The sequence below is a fragment of the Notolabrus celidotus genome, chromosome 18 (genome assembly GCF_009762535.1).
Source record: "Notolabrus celidotus isolate fNotCel1 chromosome 18, fNotCel1.pri, whole genome shotgun sequence".
Taxonomy (NCBI): domain Eukaryota; kingdom Metazoa; phylum Chordata; class Actinopteri; order Labriformes; family Labridae; genus Notolabrus; species Notolabrus celidotus.
Window position 1 is genome coordinate 7,365,111 of NC_048289.1, and position 13,582 is coordinate 7,378,692.

The 13,582-nt window shown below is 38.2% G+C and overlaps 1 protein-coding gene across 6 annotated transcripts in view; it reads right to left on the minus strand.

Annotated features, from left to right (window-relative positions):
• tmem94 (transmembrane protein 94) overlaps window positions 1-5,609 on the minus strand; it is a 61,595-nt gene extending 55,986 nt beyond the window's left edge. For 2 of the 6 annotated variants that reach the window (XR_004634715.1, XM_034707757.1), the window contains exon 1: window positions 5,484-5,609. The gene's annotated coding sequence lies outside the window, so the exon portion shown is untranslated. The remainder of the gene's footprint in view (window positions 1-5,483) is intronic. The other 4 variants (XM_034707756.1, XM_034707755.1, XR_004634714.1 and 1 more) reach the window with 3 other exon arrangements.
• Between the last annotated feature and the right edge of the window lie 7,973 nt (window positions 5,610-13,582).

A 13,582-nucleotide genomic window follows, 5' to 3' on the forward strand; every position in this document is an offset into this window, starting at 1 on the left:
CTACTATCCAGGCAAACACAAGTATCGGATCGGGACTTGGTATCGGCAAATATTCAACATTAAAAAATCGGATCGGTGTGTTTTTTGTTTTTGTTTGTTTGCTTTTTGTCTGTTTGTTTTTTTGTTGTTTCGTCTTGTTGTTTTGTTTGTAGAATGGGATGGGGGAGGGGGGTATTGTTCTTCTTCTTTGTTAATCTTCTGAATGTTCTCTGTCTTCTGAAAAGCTATAAATAAAGTCTTATTTTTTTTAAATTAGATTGGATTGGTGGCTAAAAAAAGCTGATCTGGACATCCCTACAAACAACAATACAAACCCACCAAGTGATCAGGAAAGCAACAACTTCAGTATACTACAAGATAACCCTTATTTTTAAATCACATAGTCTGGTGGCTTGGAAGAGAGGGATCTAATGGCAGTTTCTTGAAAACAAAATAAAGATAGTGATTCCACAAAAAGGTGGAGGTCTCTGGGGATCCTTTCTGTACTATTGTCAGACACATAGAGTAACCATCCGGGCCTGTCATGGACAAAATAAGAGCTTTAGTGGCAAACAAGTCAACATCCAGGACGGTGAAAGTAAAGCAGACTACAGAACATAGCCGTCAAATGATCGTGACACCACACCTCTGCTTGTTTTCTCCTGCTCTGTCAAAACGCCTCCAGGTAACCGGGCACTTCAAAGTCTTAACAGTCGGCTTTAGTGACACACTGCTCCCTGCCTTACAGAAAATAACCTCTCGCCTTAAGACTTTGTTTGTCACTCAGAGATCTCCTTAAGCTAACCCTGGCAGGAGTCTCTGTTTGGGTTGATTACCATTCTCGGTTTACCTCGCACTCCACCTGAGAGGTGCCAGGACAGACTGTGGTGCCAAACCTTAAAACATGTACTACTATCCCTGTTCAGAACTGGCATCTATCCTGTGAGTGAGACACGTTTGTGAACAGGTTACTCTACTACTAGTACGCTAAGCTCAGCCAGGTAATCCTTGTCAGGCGAGCTGAACGACTTTCCCTGGATTTGTTTTCCTCTTAATGGACGTTAAAATAACACCGGCTCTGCAGGAGTCAACCCGGGTGTTAAAACATGGCCTTACACTTTACTCACATTTTACATAACCATCGTTTTTAGATTCAGGTTATGTAACATGTAGAAACGTTGAACCCAAGTGACATTTAAATTGGTAATGCAGATCCATATCTTAACATGAGGGCCCCTCTGGACTTATTTTAGGCCAGTCCGGTCTAGGCGTGTAAAAATATGAAGGTATAACAGCTGACTGAATCTGCACTTAAGAAACCTCTTCTTCTTCAAAACAACGTAATCATTTATAAACTTAATGGATCCAGTGTTTCAGACTTTAGATTTTATGTTTGAAATGAAGTGGATAACTGTCTTTTTATGATGCAGTAGAAGCCTTCGATTCATTTAGTTTTTTTGAAAATGTTCCCAGAATTTTGAAAAACGTCTTGCTCTACAATTCTCAAACATTAACTTTTGAGCCATGAATTGGAAGTAGGGCTGGGCGATAAAACGATAATTATCATAATATTATTTTTCTCAATATAAAGGTAACAAATGTATGATAAAACGTTGATATATTTTAACCTGTAATTACACCCCCAACCACTAAAAAGGGAGGGGGCGCTAGTGTGTCTTTAACGCTACATAAAGATAAGATAAGGTAAGATATTCGTTTATTCGTCCCACGAGGGAAAACAAAGTGTTACCCCAGCAAAGTAGAAGTGCAAAACAGTATGAAGTAAACAAGAGCCTATAAAATGGTAATTATTAAAAAATGATTAGCAATTAAAAAAGTAAATTAGCATGTTCTAAGAAAAGTATGTGCATAATTAATTTACAATATATTTGCAAAACCAGTGATACAGTAAGAAATGTGCACAGAAGAAATATAGTGCAAAAAATGTAAAAAAACAAACAAACAGAAGAAGTCGGCATTGGAACAGCCAATAATGTCACAGGGTGAGAGGTAGGCGGGGCTTAAAGACGTTTGAAACGGAATGTAAACACAGCTGAAACGAGCGACAGCGACGCGGAAGAAAACGCAAAACCTACCAGCTCCAAGCAGCGTGAGAACATGTTCCACAAGACAGACCACTACACTTCATCAGTTAAGATATTTTACTAGACTACTAAATCCAGATACAAGCTAACAATCCATCTGGTTTCTTCAACTTTCACTCAGGAGAAAAAAATCTGCCTTCAAAATGAAATGAAAGATTGATTTGACATTTATCGGGAAAATGATCGATACCGACTGATGTGAATTTTTTTATCGTGATAACATTTTTTTCAATATCGCCCAGCACTAACTGGAATATAACATAATTTTCCCACAACACCTAAATGTAGAATAACCAAATATAAATCATTATCTTTAGAGAAATTGGTGAATAGTGGCAAACTACTTGCTTGACCATCGTCCAAAGCTCCTGTGAGGAGTTTTTATCTGGTTATGAAAGAAACTGGAATTAATACTTCTGTCTCTACATGATCTACAAAAGCAAACACAACTGATCTTTATTTTGTTATTATAAATGCCTGAAATCACCAACACGGGGAAGGTGTTAGATGAAATTATCAACTACATGCTGCCAAAACTGTCTTTTTTTTACATTTCAAAGGCAGAGATTCTTGATGTGTGATATGTTTCACTGTTTAAGGAAATCAGAATGAGGTTTGTTGTATATAAAAAACACAACAACATATGTAAAGTTCAAAATCTGCAAAGGAAGATGAAAGTACCCCTTTGTCCAAAGTAATCTCTAACGATGCAGGACATTAGATTTTTACCAAAATCCAATGTGCTGATATTTTTAAATCTCATTTGTCCAATACCGATATTGGGGATGGGCATTTCAAGCCGAAAATACTATTCTCTAATCATTGGCATCTATTCAACGATTGATTGTCACACTGTTGGCAGTCGCGTTGACCAGCAGCAGGACGAGGTGCTGCTAGTAGCGGGCCCTGTCTCGATCTTTATGTAGGGGTTCCTGTGATGTGAGATTCAGAAAACAGAGAAAATTGCAGCGACTGTAGCCAATGCTTTCTTCTTCTTTTGCTATTTAATTCGGTTGGCATTCCTCTTCTTCAGTGATGTAACGCAGTTTGCAAACAGCTATAAGACACTCTATAGCTCCCGTCTGGCGGGAATTCTGTATTACAACCTGGCACCGGTCAAACGATAAAAATTTAACTTTTAAAATGAGAAAATATTTGCAGCAACTCTTAGATTTTTACTAAGTGAACAAATATTCAAATATCCAAAAATCATGTCATATTCAACCATAAATAAAAGATGTATTCTTTTAAAAATATTAACATTCAGTCCTGAAAAACACAAACTGTGGATGAAATGTCGTCAGTGCACGGGGAGTAAAGGTCAACATGCTGACAGGACTTACACTTGATGTCCATATGTCCATGGTGAAGCTAATATAAGTAGCATTAGCAGAGGCTTCTCTAAGTGAAGATGAAGCTTCGCTCAGGTAAGGCTACATCTGAGAAGTAACGCCAGCTAGCGTAGTGAGGCTCTGAGTACATCATCAGCATGGTGAAGCCCGTCTCTTCCACCACACTGAGAGGTTATTAAGACAAGTGAACTCAATGATCTCCATGTTAAGCTCCTTCACCTTTGGTGGTCGCTGCTATGTGTCTAAGCTTTGTTGAATGACTGAAGTAGTGAGTGCTGACAGGTTTTCACTGGTGCCCACGCTTTTTCCTTCTTACTTCTCAGAAACTCTTGGTGCTGTGGGACAACGGCTCTTAAGATAATTACCCTGACGGTGCTAAAGTGAATGTTGTTTTGCTCCTCCTGGTGTCACCTGCGCTTCACAAGCGTCACAAATAGCTACTTTATTGTCTGTTCAAAATACGTCCAAACAGAAGATATGTTGAAGCTGCGTGTAAACATAATTGATGCCTCACTGTATCAGCCGTACATGGATAAAAATGTTCAAATCTACAGATACCGATACTTAGCTTTTTCAGATTTTGTCTGCTGATCCTGATATTATCAGAATCAGAAATACTTCATCACAGGGAGGGAAATTCAGTCATTACAGATCTCTTATAGACAGTATGTAAGGAAGTCAAAGTATCAATAGAAGAAGGAATAAAATAAGTTATTCATATAAATAAAATAAAATAAAATAAGGTCAAATAAAATAAAATAAGATCTAATAAAGAATAAAGAAATATAATATGCTGTCATCTGAAGTGAGAAATAAAGTCCATGAAATTAGTTCACATCATTTTTGAGTATCATTGCTTGTGATTGATGTTTAAGAGAATAAACATGATGGAGCACATTTACACATTTCTGTATTTGTAAAGAATAATTTAAATACTTTTATAAACTGAGGGACAGTTTGTTCATCGCACAGAGTATTTTGTGTCAAATAAGTTACATGAAGTGTCCCAGAATTGTTTCCATTTTTCAATGAGTTGTTCAGCTACTTCAATTAGTCTTAAATAGGCTAATATTTGGTCTAATTACTCCCTCTGACACCAAACAGATGAAATATGTGCTCATCTTTTTAGGGGTGGTATTTCTAACCAGACTTCTTTAATCAGAAAACAAGACACTCAACTCAGAGTCTGAATTGAATGATTGGTTGTTTTTCTTTGTTTTTGCACCTTTTAAAAGGTTTGCCATTACACTTAAGTCTTGGTCATTCACATTCAAGAACAAAGCCTTGCAAATTTGCAAAACAAACACACAACCTCAGTGTCTGAGTATCTTTCTTTAAAGCTCACAGACTTCTGCAGAACACTGTGAGCCTATTCTGTTGATCTTTAGCTGGGATTCAATCATTTATTTATTCATTTTTTAAATCTATGGTCTACCTCCTGCTCTAGTACATAGTTGCATGTGTTATAGTAGTAAACATGTAGTTCGTTTATCTGTTTATAAAGTAAAACTAATGTCAATATTGATGTTTCTTTGACTATGGAGGAGTAAAAGGAGAGAGGAGCTAGCTAACGTGTGATCGTACACTGGTTGTGACCATGTGACATCTTTTAGGAGTCATATTTAACTTAAAAGTCACAGGGGACATTATATGAAAGAGTGTCTATCAATAGAAATCTTTAAAATGCTGCCAATAAATCACGATATGATATATTTGATCAAAGCGACTGACTCACACCTGAAGCATAACGCTCTCTCAGCGGTCCACAGTGACAGCTGGTGTAGCCTGTTGTAGTGTTTCCAAATGACAACATACCTTCAACGATGGTTTTTATAAAACATGTGTCATAATGTTAACATATTAAGTATAAAGGAGTGAAATCAGGAGCAGCTTGCATCGCTGCTAACACCAAACGTCCCTTTCCTTCCCTGGATGTCAAAGGCAGATGCTAGCAGAACAAACCCCTCAACCGAACTACACTGAAACGGTGACAATGTTCACCATAACACCACAACACATATTTAACATTAATGTTCTCCCAGCTTACCTTGCGTAATATTCAGCTCACTGTGATTAATATTCCCTTAAAATGATGTTTTTCTCCGGAGTGAAGACGGACTTATGTGCGGACACTGTATCGCAGCAGCCATGTTGTCGGGGAGCGTTCTGCCTGGAAGAAGGGTGGATTGTGATTGGACGGCGCTAGAGTCCTCTGTCCTCTGATTGGCTGAAGTGAGAGCAGGCGGGGCTACATGTTGTAGGCTTGTTTTGGTTTTATTTTGAAATAAGAAACCTGAAATCTTTACTGGTCAATTCATGATGCTCAATGTCGTCTGATTATTGTGTTCCAACAGCTAATACGAGAATAGCTTTTTAACAAGGAAATGTTAAAATGATGTATGATGGCCCTACCAACAACCTGTATTACATGTGTGCTACAGCTCCATATGTTGCTGTTACTCATGGGCTACCATATGTAATTTCACTAAGTTAACATTGTCTTACAAGATCTTACATTTAACATAAAAAATATACAGACATAACATGATGACAGAATTCGCAGGATATGATGAAATGTACCACAACTGATTTCAAGTGAGCTGTTCTTTAATTCTGAGTTCACAGTGGGGATGTATGTGCTTTGTTGACTAAACAATTAGGCCTAAACATTGTCACTCTCGCTAGTAAGCTGTTCAGAATAACTAGTTAGTTGAACTAATTGTTATTTTTATTATTGCATGCCCAAATACCGGTCATTTGTTGTGTCTATGCAGAAATATAAACCAGGCTTTATGCTTTTTTAACGCTGCATTCATGTGCAGGGGTGTCACCAGGAATTCTGGCCCCCCTGAAAAGATATCTCAGTGGGCCCCATCACCACAGCCAGCCCTACAAAATATAACATTGCTGCTATAATACTGGGTTATATGCATTAAACAACAATATATGCTTAAAATTATCCTGGTTAACTGACTCAAGTCTAAGCTACATATCAATATTCACTTTTTTAACAATTTCTCCAAATGTAACTGCCCAATATTGACCTCTGTAAACAAGATTATTTGAAGCCAAGTGACTTGTTGAATAACAACAAGGGGGCATTATTTGGTATAATCTAACCTCATGAAGTAAAATAAAACTCTAGAAACCTATAGTTTACTTTCACTCAGATTCAGCCACACTAGATGCTATGAAAACATGACAATTCCCCACTTTAGGCATGAGACACACATCTCACGAAGCTGTGGAATTCTGAATGTTTGTTTACTTATTCAGAAAATTTTAGTTATCTTATTGCATTTCTAACAAAACAAAACAAAAGCGTAGTAGAAAACACATTTTATTTCAGGCCCATTAAGGGCCCCCTCCCCACATGGGCCCAAGGTAGTCAGTCATTCATGAGGCTTCCAATTTGGACAGTGAGGTTTAGTAGGGTTTATTTGCTTGTTTAATGAAGATGAGATGCTAATAATTACTAAAATAGTGCTAAAGCTTAAGAACTAGATTTTTTATCAATGATTGAGTACCATACTAATATTAATAAATAACATTTGTCACAAGTCTAGTTCACTCTTTGTGGACAGAAACTAATACTGATACCATAATACAAATTATATTTGAGCAAAAAGCTGATGACACCAGGTTGATGACAAATATAACATCAAGTTGGTTAGTGGGGAACCCTGTTGCCATAGTTTCCGAGAAGTTTTGAGCAGGCGTTTATGTGCATTTTCTGACTCAGAAACTAGTTTTTCCAACGGATCTGACAGCACATGAATGCAGCATAAACATAAGTGCACCCACCAGGGTTGCAGCTCTGGTTTTGTGGCTGCTGCCATAATACTGTAAAGCTCTACTACCCGGCTGTAAACAAGCACAGATGACAGATGGCATCTAGTTGCGAGGCATGATTTGGCAGTATATTGATCCAGAAAATTGAGATACAGTTATGTTAGGCTGTGTCTGATTAAACTGGCTTATTACCCGGCTTTCATACTAATACTCACCAGGGCGATGAACTCAAATTTTCTCACAAGGTTTTTAGCTAATTAGTTAGTAGTACCCAATTTTATCAGTGAATTTGCACCACAGTTTATTACACCCTGGCATTGTCTTGGTCAAAATACATGAAACTGTCCCCCTTCTTTCTTTCAGAGATCATAACAGTGGTCATTTTAATGTATTGAGTGCTAGACTGGAAATGTCCCTGGATTTCATTACAGAAATCTGATACATGAGGGACAACCTGCTCTCACACGTCATACATAGGAAATTGATTCCTGGAAAGGAGGAACAGCACATCTCGTGCACTGTTTAGGATTTCACCACTTAGGAGGGATGGTTGAATACTGACCAGTTATGAGCAGAGAGATGACGTCAGTAGCGAGAAGCAGTGAGGGATGTTCAAACACACGAGGAGCTGAGTGAAACAGATCTTAATCGAATGAAATAGAAACCACAACACGGTATGAGCTTTGTCAGATTACAGGACTTGCTGAGTGAGACAGAACAATTACAGGATGATGACCTTATAGGGGTGTTGCTGGTATTTACAGCATGTGTTAAGTGCAATAACAGAAAAAAAACTATTATTTAGACTTTACCCTAAAGGAAAATGTCCAGTTTAATGTTTGAATTGTAAATTGGATGATCAGACAACCAAAGCTCTGAAAACTGAGGGATTGTTGTTTTTAACTGTATAAATAAATCATTTTTAGATCAATGCTTAGTTTCAATGTGTTTGTATCTTTGGTTGGTATTCGGGTAATAAGTGGTCAATTGTATAGTGAGCCAGTGGTTATGCAAAATAAAATCCCTTCAAGGTGAGACAAGACCCATCTGCTTCACATTGGGGTCTTGCCTCACTCTGTCAGGACCCTTATTATTAGACACTTATTAAAAGACCAATATTATTAAGACACTCTTTTCTGCTGAGGGTCAAAATGTGTCCTTGGTTTAGATTTGAACACAGCATGAATCCGCAGGACAGGAAAACAAAGAGGACAAGTTAATGTAAGCTGGACTGGCACTTTCTAACCAGCTCATTCACTGTGACAGCATGAGTTAAAATGTACGAGAGTAAAACCAAAAGAAAACAGACAATACTAAACAATAACTTCAGTGTGTGACTTCGGAGTCGCTGTGTCAGTGTGGGAGAATGAGAGCACTGACAGATGACTGAGTCATTGTCGCTGCAGACTGAGAACCTGTAGAGATAAACAGAAAACCCAACAATGGCACGCTAAAAATAACTCACCACTGCAGCACCCTCAAGACTTTTGATTTCAATCCTTACACACAAAAAAGACTCTTACATAAAATAGTTTGAATTTAACACATCCTGATCCAAAAACGGAACAGTGTGCACCTGAATTTTAATGAGTATGTATCATTTTTATAACAACATATCTATTTGTATGTTCATGCTGTGGTTTTTGGAGTTTTGTTTGCAGAACAATGACATTTTGAGACATTTTCTTCCAACTTTTGGCAATAACATGTCTCTTTTTAAAACATCAGGACATTTTAAAAGCTGTGTTAATAGATGATTGTAAAAATGTAACTATGCTTTTTTATAATATGTGAAAAAATAACATTTAAATCTCTCATTAAAACTCACTTTTATAGATTGGTTTTTATGTGCCGTCATCTCTCTTCTGTTATATCCCCAGCCTCAAGGAAACTGAGACAGCATGATGTTAACGCCACTCTTCCCACTCCCAGGAAAACCAGCAGTACTGGTCACATCAGATTAAAACAGCAGTTTGAATGAACTTTGGAGGTGAGCCAAGATGCCAAAACAATAAACAAAAGTTTCCCGAATGAACCCAAGTCCTCCCTATGAGAAAGCAAAATTTAAACAAACTCAAATACCTCACCTGAACTCCTAACAGAGGAGAAAAAAACAGACAGAACATAAAGGCTACTCACTCCCTCTCTGCTGTGAAATGTGCTTCATTTACAGTGTTTTATTTACAATTTTGACATTTAAACTAACCCTCAATTAAGCAATCAATCCATCAAAATCTTAACAAAGACTGTATACAAACACAGTCACAAAACTTGGCCAACTCAATAGACATAGTGTGGAAGTGAAGAGAGTAGGCCGAGCAGGCTGCTGCAGCTGAGGTTTCAAACCAGCATGTTCAACTTCAGCAAGAAGAAGGTTTGAACAAACCAATCAGAGGTAGCACCTGCATCAACGCCTGAATCACCAGCACACACCCACACACACATACAGTCTTACAAAAACCTTCACTCTCTACAGGGGGAGGAGACAGAACTACAACAGGAACAATTCACAAAATATAGATATGACTCATGATGGGATGGGCTGCATGGTGGTGCAGTGGTTAGCGCTGTTGCCACACAGAAAGAAGGTTTGCATCTTCTCCAGTGAATGTGTAGGTTCTTTCCAGCTACCCGGTCTTCCTCCTACAATCCAAAGACATGTTTATAGGGTTAATGGGTCACTCTAAATCCCTCATAGGTGTGAGTGTGTGCATGGATGACAAAGCCTTGTGACAGGCTGGTTACCTGTCCAGGGTGCACCCCTGTAAACCTCTCGCCCCTCTCACTGTGATCATGAATGGGAAAAGAGGTAGATAGATGAATGGATAGGACCAATCTCTTTACTCTCCAAATTTCTCAATTTATCTTATTACTCTTTTATTAGTTTTATGACTTTTATGTATATTACTTGCTGTCATTTTACAGTTATTTGGCTTTTATCTATCTTATTGCTCAGCTTCTTTAATTGCTTTAGCTCTTTTCATTACTTGTTTTCCTTTCTTTACTGCTTTTACCTCTTTTATTCTATTTCTTTCTTCCTGTTTCACTTGCTTTCTTTAACTGTGTTAATGCCTTTACAGTTTGTCTCTGTTTCCTCTCTGTCGTGATAGAAGTTTTTCATCTCTGGTCCTGGTCTGGTCAATAAAATTGTTAGGCTATTGTGTTATTTTGGCTCTTTTGCTTCTCCCTGTATGTCAAAGCACTTTTTAAACCTTTATTTTAAAGTGCTGAATAAATAAAGTTGTTATTATAATTATTATTTTTTTTAAAAGTGATGGTGCTCATCTGAGGTATAAAAACTGGTGCCTCATTGTTAAAAACTCACTGAAATGTCAGATTGTTTAAACAGCAAACAGAGTTAAAATACAGTATTACAACATGTTTCTTAAGGTATAAAGTATGAGGGATTCGCTGGCTGATGACTAATCTGAATTGTTTTAAATAAAGGCTTTAGTAAGTCCAGTGTTTTTGCACTGGATTTGACTATACTCACACACACACACACACACACAGTCACTGCTCCGCTTCGACCTTCAGCCTGCGTCACTGCAGACAGCTCTGTGTCAGGAGGATCTGAGGTCAGGTTGCCTCTGTGCATTAATCAATACCTGTCATCCCCGGCTGGGCCTGCATTCTCTCAGACTCTGCAAGAGGACTCTTCCTCACAGTGGAGCTTTAATATGAGTACAGATAACGAGAGCCAATGAAACATCAGGCTGAGCCAATTCAGACGGAGCGCAATGCACCAATCTGTGAAACACTACGCCTTGCACAATGTGCAGCCAAGTGCTAAACACGAGCAAAATGCTCACAGCCTGATACAAATATTAGATTTCAGCATTTCAGAGGATTCATCGTGAGCACAATGTGTACCAGAGAGGTACTGGTACATCAAAAAAGTCAATATTATCCATAGACTGTATAAAATATGGACGTAGTATCCGTGATGTTACCCATCTGTTCCTGAGAGCTGTTTTGAAGCCAATTGACGGCAGCAGCCATATTGGCTGAAGACGTAGTGTGAGCCTCTTAGCCAACAGCTATGTGTTCCTGACCAGGAGTCACGTCAGTCATGTTCTTATTTGGGTAAAAACTCAGAATCTTAATATCTTCTGAACCGTCACGTTGGAAAAAATTCACCCCCCGTACAGTGTGTGCCATGAGAGAGATTAGCTTCGTAGGGCCAAGCTGTTTTTTGAACCAGGCTGTAAACATGTTTATGAATGCTGCAAAGATCTTCTTTTTCCCATTCATGTCTATGTGGTTTCCCGTGTTTCTGCAGCCAGCCTCAAGCTTGAGTTTCTGATACTCAAAATTCCTAAATATGGCTAAATTTAGTAATGTTAAAATCATTCTGACCTCCTAAACATGATCCTTCATTCCTGATTTAAGCACAAAAAACAAACCTTGACTCAATCCTTGGACAGACACATGTCTATCTGGCATGCAATGCAGTTATATTAGTGTCTTAGTCCTGCAACATTTTCAGGCTTTCAATGAACAATAACTTAATGTTTGAGGTGGTTTATGTATCGTAACAACTGGAATACAGCACCTACTGAGCCTACTGAGCCAGCAGTGTATCCAAAGCACAGATGATGGACTAAAGTGTGCTGCAATTCCTGTAAAGCCAGATATTCAACAGAACTACGCACCTTACTGTGATTTAATCCTCATGGGGTGGAAAGGAGAGATAGTTGCATATGTTAAAAATTGAAGGTCTGGATGAAGACCGCTGCTTTTTTGCATTGTAGACCCCATTCTTTGAATGAAGCATGTGCAGAAAGCTTGGCCTGGCCTCAGACCTTCACATTCTTCCTGCTGATAAAACTTGCATCCAGATGTGTCATCTTAAAGTCGGTGGTGTCTAAATGTATGCTGATATAACATAGTTTACTTTTGAGGGCTTTAGCTTGTTGATAGGGCAACCCAGCATACAGCAGCTTTAAAGAATCAGTTGTTTGCTTGCTGTGCTGAAAGTGATGAAAAGAGATTCTCACACTTTCAGGGTGATTGGATGGGCTGTTGATGTTCCTCCATCAGCATGTCTCTGTGCAGAATTTGCATTTTAATATGTTTGAAATACAAATTTTATTCCATGCAGTCCACTTGAAGCTATAAAGGCAAACATATACTTAATGTGACCTTTACAATTTTACAGTTTCCTCAGCAGTACCTCATTATGAAGCAACATTATACAATTATCAGCTCTACAGTTTCAGAGTGCAATTAGCTCTCTCACTATGAACTTCAATCCAGTCTGAAATTAGGGGGCTATTCATTGGCCATACTTTGTTTTCTTTAATTAGAATGCCCAAAAGAAAATCAGTATGTTCTTCTACATCTGCTCAAAGTTGCAGTAAGCGAGCTTGCATGCTTCTGTAGCTCAGCTCTAGCTTGAACTTAAACTTTACTGCCCCCAAGGGAAATTTATTTTGCAGCCAGACAAAAAATTATAGACAGAACAGGCCAACAGACTCAGGTTAAAAACCCCCCATTATATTTACCACTATGAATAATACAGGATGCACACAGTATTTAAAATTATCATTAAAACCAAAACTAAAACCATCAATAGTGACCAGTAATAAATCTATGGGGTCATTGTTAAAATTTAGAATTATCATGGCTTGAGTGATTTTTGCAGCAATCTCAAGGGATGTAGGCCTACTTATTAGAGTTATTTAGACATTTTTTTTAAAGGTACAGTGTGTAGAAACGGGAATATTCAGCAATATCAAGTGGTCAGATTCTGAACTGAAACGCTCTGTAAAGTGATGGTGGCCTTCAAGGACAAGAGGCTCCATTTCTAGCAAGTCTCTTCTGCTAAATGCTGCACACTGTACCTTTAAGAAATTACATGTCACGACTGGAAACTGCATGAAAAGTATGCATCTGTAGGGCAGCTGCAATTCTTTTTGAAACACTGCCACTCGCCTGTCACTTCTCCATCACTAACCAATTAAAATGAAGAAGAGGCGGAGCTTGATTTGAACTTTGGCAACAACATATACTGTGTATCAAATGGACAGTCCTAGTGTTGTCAACCATTGGTTTCTGAAGCAAGGTTTTGAAGGCAAGCGATGGTGATCACCATATTGGAAAAGCCAACTAATGGACACAGCCTTTTTTTAAATCTTTGAATGAACACCCTTTTTGATTGACTTTGTAGCTTCCCATCATTGTCCAGTTTGGTTTCTTCATCCTGCCAAAATGTTGGATGAGTAACCACAAAAATCTGCCTCCTCATCATGTTACAAACGCCTGTAAGCAGTTTACAGGTGAGACTTAAAAAAACCTCCAGTGTCAAAATATCCAAAACTTCTCGAAGAGTCAAAGAAAAGAGGACAGATC